At 39.3% G+C, this 13,836-nt stretch overlaps 2 protein-coding genes across 2 annotated transcripts in view; one reads left to right on the top strand and one right to left on the bottom strand.

The window, feature by feature from the left end:
- Nucleotides 1-13,836, top strand: part of acadvl (acyl-CoA dehydrogenase very long chain) — a 966,944-nt gene that overhangs the window by 897,104 nt on the left and 56,004 nt on the right. The gene's annotated exons all lie outside the window — the stretch shown is intronic.
- Nucleotides 1-13,836, bottom strand: part of chrnb1l (cholinergic receptor, nicotinic, beta 1 (muscle) like) — a 75,323-nt gene that overhangs the window by 46,487 nt on the left and 15,000 nt on the right. The window lies entirely within an intron of this gene.

The following is a 13,836-nucleotide window of genomic DNA, read 5'->3' as shown; positions in this document are numbered from 1 at the left end:
CTAGAGGTGTGGGAATCTTAATTCACAGAACAATTTCATTTGTGGTATCAAATGTACAATCAGATCCTGAAGGGCGATATGTAATGGTTATGGGTAATTTATTTAATTGTAAAATGATTTTGATAAATGTCTACGCACCCAATGTAGATAATAGAGACTTTATCCAAAATGTATTTGCATCCATTCCTAACTTGAACACTCACAAAATTATAAGGCCAGAGACTTTAATTGTGTCGTAAATCCAGACCTGGATAGGTTAACAGCTACAGGGGAGACAACATCTAACACTGCAAATATAATCACACAGTTTTTAATTGATCATAACTTATCAGACCCATGGAGATTACTAAATCCATACTTAAGAGCATAATCCTTCTTCTCTCCAGTACATCATTGTTACTCGAGAATTGATTATTTCTTTATAAATAACAATTTCTTGCCCATGATTAAATCTTGGAAATATGACGCTATTGTTATCTCCGACCATGTCCCTCTGTTCATGGAGCTCACATCACTATGCCCCACATACTCATCTCACAGCTTGCGTCTTAACCCCCTGTCATTAGCTGATGAGAACTGTACAGAATTTATATCCAAGCAAATTGATTGTTTAATAGACAAATGTCTCCTCTGAGATTTCTGCAGGAATACTTTGGGAAACTCTGAAGGGATTTTTAAGAGAACAAATGATCTCATATCTTACCCACAGAATTAAATTGGAAACCAAGAAGGCCTCAGAGTTAATCAGTGAACTTACAAGAATAGATACAGAATATTGCAGGTCTCCAAATGAGGCACTTTTTAGGAAGACACAGACTTTGCAATCAGAACTTAACCTCTTAACAACAAAAGAAACAGAACAACTAATTTTTAAATTGCAACATCATTAGTATGAACACGGAGAGAAGGCTAACAAGATTTTAGCACAACAAATCCATAAGCAGGAAGTTCACAGTGCAATATCAGTAATTATCAACATAGACAGAGATAGAATCATTGGCCATGAAAATATATTGCACTCATTTAGAAACCACTGTACAGTAATCCCTCACCTATCACGGGGGTTACGTTCCAGAGCCCCCCGTGATAGGTGAAAATCCGCGAAGTAGCGACCTATATTTATTTTATTATTTATACATATTTTAAGGCTTTATAACCCCTTCCCACACTCTTATAAACCTTTCTCACTCTCTTGTTAACCTTTCCCATGCTCTTATAAACACTTCCTATGCTCTTAAACACTTTCTACATTCTTAAACACCTCAGACCAACACTGCATACTGCACGCAGCTATCAGACGTCAATGTGTCTGCACTCGCTTTGTGAAGGGGGGCAGCTGAACTCACGCTGAGCAGAAATGGACTTTGTGCTGCTTCTGCCAAAATGCCTGCTTGTCGCTCTGTGAGTTCGGAAGGAGGAGGAGGAGTGTGTGTGTGTGTGTGTGGGTGTGTGAGAGCTGAACGCACCTTCGCTCAAACCCCCCCTCCCCGGAAGCGCAGTACGCTCCTGCCACTTCGCATTGTCAAGGGGGTGGGGAGCTGAATGAACGCTAAGGAGAAGTGGACTTTGTGCTGGCTTTGTGCTGCTTGTCGCTCTACGTGTCAATAATTTAAAAGCCTGTACATCACCAATTTTCCTGTCTCACTGTCTTGTCTTGCGTGAAGTTAAAATGTTTTATAATAGTGACATGTTACTCATATCCTTAGCCCAACATCCACATATCATATATGTTAACAAAGTGTGTTTTATAAGTTTACATGTGTTTAAAGCATGTGGGATGGGTATTTTAAGGCTTAAACTATAAAAATGTTTATTTATATGGTCTTTCTATATCGCGGATTTTCTCCTGTTGCTGATGGGTCTGGAACATAACTTCCGCGATAGGCGGGCAATCACTTGTATTTAAAAACCCGCGAAGTCGTGAATCCGCGAAAAGTGAACCGCGAAGTAGCGAGGGATTACTGAAAGTCCTTTTATTCTACTCAGTTTAAAGAACACAAAACACAATTTAATGCGCTTTTTGACACATTATGGATATCACAGCTAGATACTCTGAGTGCAGAGGAATTGGATAAACCTGACACTATAAGAATATACTAGATGCTATAAACTCACTTCAGAGTGAGAAAGCACCAGGGGCCTCATGCATAACGACGTGTGTAGAATTCACACTATAACATGGTGTACGAACAAAAGCGGAAATGTGCATATGCATAAAAAAATCCAGAAGCATAAATCTGTGCGAACGCCAACTTCCACATTCTTCCGCTACATAAATCCCAGTCAGCATGAAAAGTAATGCACATGCACGCGCCTACTGCACCACCCCAACTCCTCCCAGAATTACGCCTCTTTGAATATGCAGATCAATATAAATAGCCCTTAAGCTCAGCATTCTGTGAAAAGGCAATGGCAAAAGCATGGGGGAAAACAGAAGAATTTCAGTGAATACCAAGTGGAGGCAAGGAAAAACTTACTATTTGTTAGTTTAGTCAGTGGTATAAACAACAAAAGGAAGTTGATCGAGTGACATAGAGTGTCAAAGAAACTCGAAAGCTCAAATTCACAAAGTCGCACAGTGCCCGAAATATAAAAGAAGTTGTCAGATATCACAGTCGCCGTGAAAAGGTGAGTCGTAGCCCACTGTCTGAGAGTCATATGAAAGCTTATTAGGGTACAGAGAAAAGAAAAAAAAATAGGGACACAGTGGGAAAAAAGCTCAAAATGTCAAATTTAATCTCAAAATTTCCAGTTTAATCACTTAGTTTATTTTGTCATTAAAGCAGATCATAAACTTCATCTTTAAATTATTTAATTTACTAGTTTCTCAAATACAGCACGTTAAATGCTTTGTTTTGTATTTGATCTTCTATGTGCTCTATATGTGTGAATCACTATGTGCTTCTTAAATGGACTGTCTTTTCCTCCGACAGGACACAGAATTCATTACATTTGTGATATTACAGCTCTCTGAATAATTAAAATACTGACATGTATACTTGATATCATTTGATGATAGGAATTAAAGCATGTTATTAAACACGGGAACACGGTGGCACAGTGATAGTGACGAGCTAGTGCCCTGTCCAGAGATTGTTCCTGCCTCCCGCAAGATGCTTGCTGTGACCTTTGATGAAATAATTTATTGCAGCAGTACTGTATCTTTCAAACGTACTAACTTCCAATTCATGTCCTTCCTTTTCTTTCTCCAAGTAACCAATCGCCACACAATCAGCTCTATAATAAATGTTAAGCCATCTCTAAGCTTTGAAAGCAGATTCTTCAAAACTTTTAAGGAACATTGAAATATCTTCGTAGTATATGTTTAATTATTCTATCCATCTATCCATCCAGTGTCACGCCAGTCCCAGCAAGAATACAGCGCAAGGCAGGAACAATCCCTGAACTAGCTAGTGCTGCGACACCGTGTCCTCACATGTTTCATTATTAACAATATAGCTTATTTAAATGATGTTAACATTTTATCTGTATAATGTAATAAGCATATTTTGCTGCATTTCATCTTAAAAATGATATTGTCATCATATGTATGTACACGCTTTATAAAGTGGCTCAGGTTGTGTAGTATTATAACTGTATCGCAAGTTTACAGTGAGGTAATTGTACTAATAAGTACCAACAGTTCTACAAGGAGCACTTGATGGACTGATTGAGTACGTTTATAGTTCTTGGGATGAAACTGTTTCTGAACCATGATGTCCCTACAGGAAAGGCTCTGAAGCATTTGCTGTATAGTAGCAGTTCAAATAGACTGTGCACATGGCTGAGGTAGCGTGTGCTAGACGCTGTATACTGATAATTCTCTTTATGATCAGCTGCTGTAGAGCTGTGATTCCACACTCAGATACAGTGGGATAAATACTCTTAAGTGGTGCAATGAGAGGAACAACGCTAAAGCAGCGATGGTATTTGCAATAGTTTGGCCATTCCGTGGACCATTATATTGTTACAGATTAATTACAATTAGATGCCTTAAACTAGTAAATAATATGTGGTTAATTTCAGTGTATTTGATAAAGTCATGTCAGGGATGTGGATCTAAAAAAGAAATGGAAACCACACTTGAACAAAAGCACTGCTTTGACACTGGGTGCAATACTGAGCGGAGAACTTGGGTACGGCCAGCATTTAGCTGGCGTGAAAATGTGCGTGGCTTTATGCTGTTTAGGTTTTATACATCACAATTTGAGCTTGGAGACGGGAGTACGCAACATTTTTGTGCATACTCACCATTTATACATGAGGCCCCAGGTCCTGCTGGCTACCCTGCTGAATTTTATAAAAAAAAAATTCAATTCAATTAGTTTCCTTCTTATTAGCAACATTTATAGAGGACAGAGACAAAAAAAAATTCTACCTCAGACTACTTCAAACTAGAATGCGGTACTAGACAAGAATGATCTTGTCACCACTGCTATTTGCAATTGCCATTGACCCATTGGCTGTTCACTTTTAAAAATGTACCAGAGATAAAGGGGATTTTCAAAGAAGGTGTAAAACAGAAAATATCATTATATGCTTTTGATATGGTACTGTATATATCAGATCCACAAAATTCTGTGCGTACAACCCTAAATGCACTAGCAGAATTTCAAACGATATCTGGACTCAAAATTAATTTAAACAAAAGTGTGCCTTTTCTAGTGTATTATTTATTAAACCACAATAATATGGACACCTTCCCTTTTATCACTGAAAATCAGTTTAAATGCCTATTAGTATTCATTACAAGTAAATATAAAGCTTATTTTAAACAAAATTCTGCTGAAACAAGATGTGCATAGATGGTCTATCCTCCATCTTACTTTTGCAGTAAGAATTAACATTGTATAGATGGATATCCTCCCTAAGCTTCTTTTGCTATTTCAAATCATCCCCATATACATTAACAAATCATTTTTTAGGAAATTAGATTCAGTCATAACCTCATTTATTTGGAATTTGAAAAATCCACAAATTCAAAAGATGACCCTACAATGACCTAAATCAGAAGGTTTCAGTTTTATTACTGGGTGCCAAACATACAAGCTATAAAAACCTGGAACATTGACACAAATAGATGAACACACACTAGCTTGATCTGAAATAGAAATTAAATCCTGCAGTACTTCTTTATATTCCTTGCTTTGTACACCAGTAAATACAATGTATCGTCACTATGCTAACAACCCAATAGTCCTTCATTCACTCAGAATATGGAACCAATGTACGAAGCACTTTCAGTTACCTCTGGCAGCACTACATGATAACCACCTTTTTCCACCCCCTTGAACTTGCATAGATTTTAATGTTTGGAGAATGAGTGGGATTAAATCATTTAGAGATTTGCATATAAATAATATCTTCACATCCAATGAACAATTACACTCCAAATTTAGTCTAGTCTAGCCATCAACACAATTTTTCACTATCTCCAAATTAGAAACTTTGCCAAAAGAAATCTGCCCAGTTTTCCTCACCTCCCACCTATTTCTATTCCAGAAGACATATTGATCAGTCTTGGGGACTTGGACAGCATTTCTGTAATATATAAAAACACTTTTAAGTCCTTTCCTTTTAAATATCCCAGAGTACAGTGGGAAAAGGATCTCTTACTCAACATTTCAGAAAAGGAGTAGAAGGCAGCCACACACAGAATTCACTCGAGCTCCAAATGTGCAAAGCATTCAATTACTCAACATAAAATCTTTTATCGAACACACCTATCTCATTTAAAATTGTCCAAAATGTTTCCAGGGCAAGAGCCAACTTGCGAACATTGCAATCGGGGCCCAGCTTCACTATGCCACATGATTTGACTGTGTACCAAATTAACATCTTTCTGGACAAAAATTTTTAAATGCTTATCAGACAGCCTTGGTGTCACAGTGTCTCTTAATCCATTAATATTTGAAAAAATCTAATTCTCACTTAGAAGATCTGTTCAAAACCTTTTTAACACCTGGCAGGACCTAATCAATAATATTTTAGAATAAGCATGTATTATTGGGGAAAAGAGTCCTTTCTCTCTTTAATACTCTGAATGTTGGCCTTCCTCTCTTTTTCATGGGTGGCAGTTGATTTGAATTTAGTTTTGTTAAGTTTGACTTGATTGTATGGAATGTTATAGGTTTTTAACAAATTAAGTAAAAGATAAAAAAACACTATACTTTAAATATAGCAAAGAGGAAATTAATGATTTTAAGAGGACCAAAACAATGGGGCTGTAGTTTAAAGGATTAATCGATTTCAGAGTAATGGTGGATCAGAGCCTACTCCAGCAGCACTGAGCACAAGGCAGGTCACAGCCCTGGACAAGGAGCCAAGCTAGTATCGAGAAAATTTTGTTTGGTTTCTGTCCTGCTGTAGCACTGTTTGTAATTATTAGTGATGCAGACATGTTGGATGTCATTTAAGTTGTTACGGTTGAAGTTTGAAAGCACTGTTAATATTCCTGTTCAATTGTGGTGGTTGTGCTGACTTTTATGTTGATGTTCTAATGAACACTAAGACTGGACAGTCATAAACAGATCATGCAGGATGAGCCACTCAAGTCCTTAAACAAATGGGTGTAACTCTTGTTTCACTCAAAACAAGAAAATTGCACAATCAACAACGAAAACAACAATGTATTTCTTGTATAGCCCAAAACTCACACGAGGAATATCTCAACGGGCTTTGATAGGCCCTGTTATTTGACAGCCCCCAAGACTTTGGTCTCTAAGATAGCAAGAAAAATCCCCCCCATTTGTAGGGAAAACAAAAATGGAAGAAATCTTGGGAAAAGCAATTCAGGAATCACAGCTTCACAGTGCTAGATGGCCAGTCTATTATGGCTACCTCAGAAATAGAACACAACAGTACAAACTACTTTGTTCTTGCACAGCACTGCTCGTCAAGTCTCTCAAGGCAGAATGAATGTAGCAGTAGGGTGTTGTACCGTGTTAGCCATTATGGATGCAGGAGTAGATTACACCATTCACAAAATACAGAACTATTACATATTAGGATGCAGATTTGTTCAGATACATCGAAAGCAAAGTAGAAGCTAATTAACATAAATGAAAAACAACAACATTGGTCCATCAGCTAATTGTAGGACCACAGAAAGATAGTAGAAAAGGAGTCAGACTTACCTCTGGACTGACACGGGTGTATACCCCAGTTTTAGCAGGTACGTTTGCCTTTTTCTCTTATGGATGTATTAAGATACTCCTCTGAGAATCTTCTCCTTTGGAGGACTAAACACTGATTTTATCTTCTGGTACTATGTCAGAATTGGGAGCTCTGCATTGTTATATGTCCTACGTATATTCATAAAAGAGCACAGAGTGGATTTCTTTCAATATAAAGTGTTGCTTCCTGGTTAATTTCCAGTCATCTTTTCAAACCATTGGCTTTGAAACAAAGTGTGTAAGGTGTATCTCACCTATAACAATGGAGTAAGTAGCAGCATCTGCTAAAATAGTTGCTCTACCTTTGTCCATTCAAAATTTCAATCAAATTAAAATCCCTTTGCTTATTTCCCATTAAATAAACAAGAAGGCTGATGTTATCTTTGACTTTATCATTGACAAGTCCATGAACATTATGGACAGAGACTGGCAGCAGCCAAACAAACGTTCCTCATTTAATCAAACTACTCCGCCTGGTTTTTCCTGTACTAGGGGGCTTCACCCCCTGCTTGCTTCACTTGCCAACCTTCAGTCCTGCGCATCTTTGCTGCTCACGTATGTGGATTTCACTTTCAACAAACAACAAATTTTTAAATTCTCGCGGATATGGCTCTTCATTGGGAAGAAACACTACATTTCCCTTAGGCAACACGAATTTGACGATCTACAAGTTGCCGACTTAAAGTTTAACTCCGACAAATATATTCGATCTCTTTTCGCTGTTCCGTTATTCCACCGAGTAATAATTTCCGTTTATTTGTGCTAATGCAATCTGTACTATAATTTTTTTGAGACTTTCGAATTTTAGTACTTTCATAATCTCTAACCTGCTCTACATGTGTATCGCGCCAATGTTTTTGAACCTTTTGTATGACGTTGTACTTTGTAATCTGCTCGTTGCTTTTATTTCTGGCCCCGTGCGTGGTTAAATCTCACGGGACTTGAAAGTGTCTCTCTCTGAAAAAGTCACGTCTCATCCCAGGCTAAAAAGTCTCGTCTTGTACCAGGATTTTTTTTATATAATAGAGAGATAGGTGAGCCAAGCGCTTCTTGGGTCAAAATGTTAAAACTTGCATACACACACAAAGTGGCTCAAAATATTTGTACAGAACTTCCCACACAAGCATTGAAATTTATTAAAGAAAACAATGGGGTATCATGCGTATATTTATAACAAATCTGACCCATCTGCACAAAACATTTAAGAGAAATTGAGCCATGGCGACACCCTTGAGTAGGGTAATGCAGCCATCCAGTTCAATGACAACTCATGTGTATAATACTTGTCTCCAAGTAGTTATTAGAATGTGTATTGACATGACAAGCATATTAAAACACGTAAGTGATGATTATGAGTTGCAGACTCTATTTTTGTTCCCTTTTAAGAGTGCCAATGCTACATATTTACACTCAAGAACTTTTTTGTTTTTTCTTCAGTTTTTATCTGTTATCACTTCTCAGGATCAGAAACCAAAGCACAATAAAAACTCAGGTTAGATTCACTCCCTGTGCACAGAAAACTCTAAATCCCAAACCCTATAGCATATTCATAGCCTAATGGTTTGACACAATATGGTTAGTTTGGTGTTACTTGCAAATGGTCTCATATAAAGGGAATGATCAGATTTTTTTTCCAATGATAGTGATTGACTTACATGAATTTAGACTTTCAGGAGACCTTCTGTTAGAAATATGTGCTGATTTTACCCTGGCATTAGAAAGACAGACTGCCCAAAATTGTTCCTTGACCTGTTCATATGCAGATTTGAACAACACATGAATTTCTGGCAATGAGGACCTACCAGAGGAAACTGGCCGACAGTTCAGAAAACTCTCAGCCAAGCATAAGCTACATTGTGCTACATAATGCCCGGTGTACTAGACACCATAAACTGACTGACAAGGGCTACATTCAGTTTCTGCATTTCCGTATTGGTCTAGTTGTTCATGCCAACATAAAAAAGGAAATTAGCAGCAGTTTCTGGTTTTCCTATAGTAATTGTGGCAATTGATAACACTCAAATTGCAATAAGTTCACCTAGCAAGAAAGAAGCTGCTTTTATTAACTGTAGGCAGTGACATTTCATTAATGAACAAGTCATCTGTAATTCCAAGTTGAGGGTGACAAAAATTGTGGCTCAGTTGGCTGGACTTTATTTATTGCATTCATTGTAACAACAATCAAGTCATTGCATACGCCAGATGACACCGATTTTTTTCAGGTCCCCAGACCACAGTGGAGAGGCACTTAAGTGCAAAGGTTTATAAATGAGACCCCTGGACATGGTGGTGGATTAGCTTTAATATCGCACGGTGAACTTTTAATGAAGGAAATTCCTTGGCATGATGTTACACGTTGGCACAGTGGTAGTGCTGCTGCCTTGCAGTTAGAGGACCCGGGTTCACTTCCCGGGTCCTCCCTGCGTGGATTTTGCATGTTCTCCCCGTGTCTGTGTGGGTTTCCTCCAGGCGCTCCAGTTTCCTCCCAAAGACATGCAGGTTAGGTGGCTTGGTAATTCTAAATTGGTGTTTGTGTGTGTCCTGCGGTGGGGTTGGCACCCTGCCCGGGATTGGTTCCTGCCTTGTGCCCTGTGTTGGCAGGGATTGGCTCCAGCAGACCCCTGTGACCCTGTGTTTGGATTCAGCGGGTTGGAAAATGGATGGATGGATGATGTTACCTCGTTTAAATATTTAGCTTTTAAATTGTGTGCTCGATCTCCCATTACACTGGTCTACAAAAAAATATTTTTTGTTTGCTTCTGGGAACTTCAGAGCAGCTCTTTATTAAGTTTTTTACGCTGATTTCATATATAAAATCGGAATTAAGCTAGCACGTCAGGTTTTTGAAATACACATCATTGACGTTTTGACACTTTTGAGTATCAAAATAATATATCAACACGATATCTGGAGTTTGGACTATGTCCCACCAAAATTGTTTTGATGTGTTTATTCTGAAAACATACCAGAAGACGATACCAGAAACACGTTAAAGTATATTTATGTCAATTTACCTCAATATAAAAGTGAGGTCAGCCTGCCCAAAAATGTTGGAGGCACTCTCTTTTGCGCTTGTACTGCACATCTCTCTTTGCAAGGACCAACAGTAGTCACCCATCATGCTCGGAGTGAGTTTTTCCTGATATCAGTTTTCCATCACCTTTATATCTTGATGAAATCTTTCCCCCATGCTCATCTCTGACATCGCTTAGATTTGGTGGAAAAAAGTCAAGATGAGAATGTAAAAAATGTGTCTTCAGTGACATTCTGGCTCCCGTAAGCTAATATACTTTCAGCATATTCTCCACAAGCTCAGTATAATTCTCTGCTCTGTGACTGTCAAGAAAAGTCTGGACAACCTGCTCGAATGAGGGTATGGATTCAGTTGGCTTCAGTTTCCTTTTGAACTCGTCATCAAGCATCAGTTCACAGATTTCAGGGCCAACAAAAACACCTTCCTTAATTTTGGCTTCACTTTTCTCGAGACCAAACATTTCTTAAATGCTGAAACACATCGTCTTTACTGTCCAGTCACCCTAGTTGTCCAAGACCTGGAACATCATAACTAAAAAATGGGACATGCTGGACAAAAACGGTTTTCAGATTTGGAGTCAGCAAGTGAAATTTGTTAAAGTACAGATGAAAGAATCCCAGTAGCAAAATGCTTGTTGACCAGTGATAATTGTTTTTATTTTATTTTATCACCCTCCTTATTTTTATCTAAACTTTATGATGTTTCCCAATTTTATTGTTTGGTGATTTTAACATTCATATTTATTCTTATAATTGTACTCTTAGAGCTTATTTTTTAAAATCTTTGTTAGAATGTTTAGACCTCTTGCTAGGTCACATTTTAGATTTAGTTTATGGTGTGGGGCTAATTGTTACAAATCCAGCTGCAATTGATTTAGGTGTTTCTGATGACAAGATCCTTAAAAGGATCCACGATCACTTGCTCACCTACCAGTGACTGTAGCAGTCTGAGTTTATGCCTAAGAAGTCTACTTCGAGTGCATCCTGGCACTGAGGGTTCTTATTGAGCATAGACACGAATATCAAAAGAGTTTCTTTGCAGCCTTTGTCGATTTTCATAATGGGTTCAACTCAGTCGATCGAGTTGCTCTATGAGACATCCTGAGACTTTGTGGGATCCCCGCAAAGTTGCTGGATATCATGGCCAGCTTATACACTGGTATGGTGAGTGATGTGCAGAGTGAAGGCAGAACCTCTGCATTTTTCCCAGTTGACTTTGGGGTTCGTCAGGGGTGTGTTCTTGCTCCTACTCTGTTCAATGTTTGCATGGACTGGGTGTTGGGCAGGGTTGTGGGGTCCAGCGGCTGTGGGATATCTGTTGGTGAAGAAAGATTCACTGATCTTGACTTTGCTGACAATGCTGTGATCTTCGTGGAGTCAATGGAGGCTCTTATCGGGGCTCTTGAGAGACTGAGCGAGGAGTCTGAGTGTCTGGGCTTGCGAGTGTCCTGGATAAAAACCAAGATCCAGGCCTTTAATGACCTTTTGGGCACAGCCATCAGCAGTTTGCCTGGGAGAGCATGGGGGTCATGGGGTCGCTGGAAAGGGGTGTGTGGGACTCCTGATATATTTGCAAAAGGACGAAGGTTCAAGTCTTTATAGTCCTGGTGCTTTCTGTCTTTCTATATGGTTGCGAGACATGGATGCTATTCCGTGACCTGAGACGAAGACTTGACTCCTTCAGTTCTGTGTCTCTTAAGTGAATCCTTGAGTACCACTGGTTTGACTTTGTGCTGAATGAGCGGTTACTCATGTAGTCCCAAATATGACACATTAGCTGCACTTGCAGCACTACGGCCATGTGGAGCAATTAACCGAGGGTGAACTGGCTCACAGGATCCTCATTGTTGAGGACCTGAGAGGCTGGACCAGGCTAAGGTAGATGCCCATGTAACACCTGACTGTCATTTCGGGAGGGTGGGACTGGACCGCGTGTCTGCCTGGGGGGTTGCCAACTGGGATCCCAAGCTGTTTTGTTGTGTGGTAGATGCAGCAATGCACTGTTAAGATTGTGTCCAGCATTTATGAACCTCTGTTCACCAGGTATGCCAACCCTTATATCCATCTTTCTTTGTGCTTCTTATTGTAGTTCCAGCCCTGGTATGGACGGCATAATGCCTGGATACATTGCACTGTTTACTATCTTATGCTGGCCACTTGGTTTTTTTGTTCATCGAACATTCTCGCACCCTTGTGGATGCCAGATGACGTTACCCCGGCAAGGGTACAGACAGACGCCTGTCCTATTTAGAGATAGTTCCCTTTTCAGGGTTTGTACCTTTCGTTCTAAAAACTGCTGCTGTTAGATGTATTTCAAAGAAAGTCGGCCCAAATCCAGATTGTTTAGCTAATTATAGGCCCATTTCACAACTTCTTTCTCTTTCCCTTGTTCTCGACTGTGCTGTGGCCGTACAACTGCACACTCATATTTATGCAAATATTCTATTTGAACAACTCCAGTCTGTAATTCGCTCTAGTCATAACACCACAATAGTTTTGGTAAAAGAACATTAAAACATTGGAACACTCTGGACGAGAATAGGCCATTCAGCCTAACAAAGCTCGCCAGTCCTATCCAGTTATTTCTTCCAAAAAAACATCAAGTCTGGTTTTGAAAGTCCCTAAAGTCTTGCTGTCTACCATGCTACATGGCAGCTTATTCCAAGTGTCTATGTTGCTCTACGAGACATCCTGAGACTTTGTGGGATCCCCACATAGTTGCTGGATATCATGGCCAGCTTGTACACTGGTATGGTGAGGCGGTGCAGAGTGGAGGCAGAACCTCGGTGTTTTTCCCAGTTGACTCTGGGGTTCATCAGGGGTGTGTTCTTGTTCATACCCTGTTCAGTGCTTACATGGACTGGGTGATGGGGAGGGTTGTGGGGTCCAGTGGTTGTGGGGCATATGTTGGTGAAGAAAGATTCACTGATCGTGACTTTGATGATGATGCTGTGATCTTCACAGAGTAAATGGAGGCTCTGATCGGGTCTCTTGATAGACTGAGCAAGGAGTCTGGGTGTTTGGGCTTGTGAGCATCCTGGATAAACTGTTGCTGTTAGATGTATTTCAAAGAAAGTCAGCCTAAATCCAGATTGTTTAGCTAATTATATGCTTATTTCACAACTTCTTTCTCTTTCCATTGTTCTCGACTGTGCTGTGGCCGTACAACTGCACACTCACATTTATACAAATACTCTATTTGAACAACTCCAGTCTGTAATTCTCTCTAGTCATAACACCACAATAGTTCAGGTAAAGAACATTAGAACATTAGAACTTCTAGATGAGATCAGACCATTCAGCCAAACAAAGCTTGTCATTGCTATCCACTTAATTCTTCTAAAACAACATCAAGTTTTGAAAGTCCCTAAAGTTTTACTGTCTACCACGCTACTTGGCAGCTTATTCCAAGTGCCTATGTTTCTCTGTGTATAGAAAAACTTTTAATTCCCTTCATAATTTTAAAAACTTCAATCATGTCACCTTTTAATCTTCTTTTACTTAACACTGTATAGGCTCAGCTCTTTTAATCTTCCTGCATAATTCATCCCCTGTAGCCCTGGAATCAGCCTAGTCGCTCTTCTCTGGTGGCTAACGATCTGCTGATGACTTGTTTTGCTGAACCTCA

Source organism: Erpetoichthys calabaricus, chromosome 3 (assembly GCF_900747795.2).
Source record: "Erpetoichthys calabaricus chromosome 3, fErpCal1.3, whole genome shotgun sequence".
NCBI lineage: Eukaryota > Metazoa > Chordata > Cladistia > Polypteriformes > Polypteridae > Erpetoichthys > Erpetoichthys calabaricus.
Note: the sequence above shows the minus strand (reverse complement) of the source record. Positions and strands in the feature narration are given on the sequence as shown.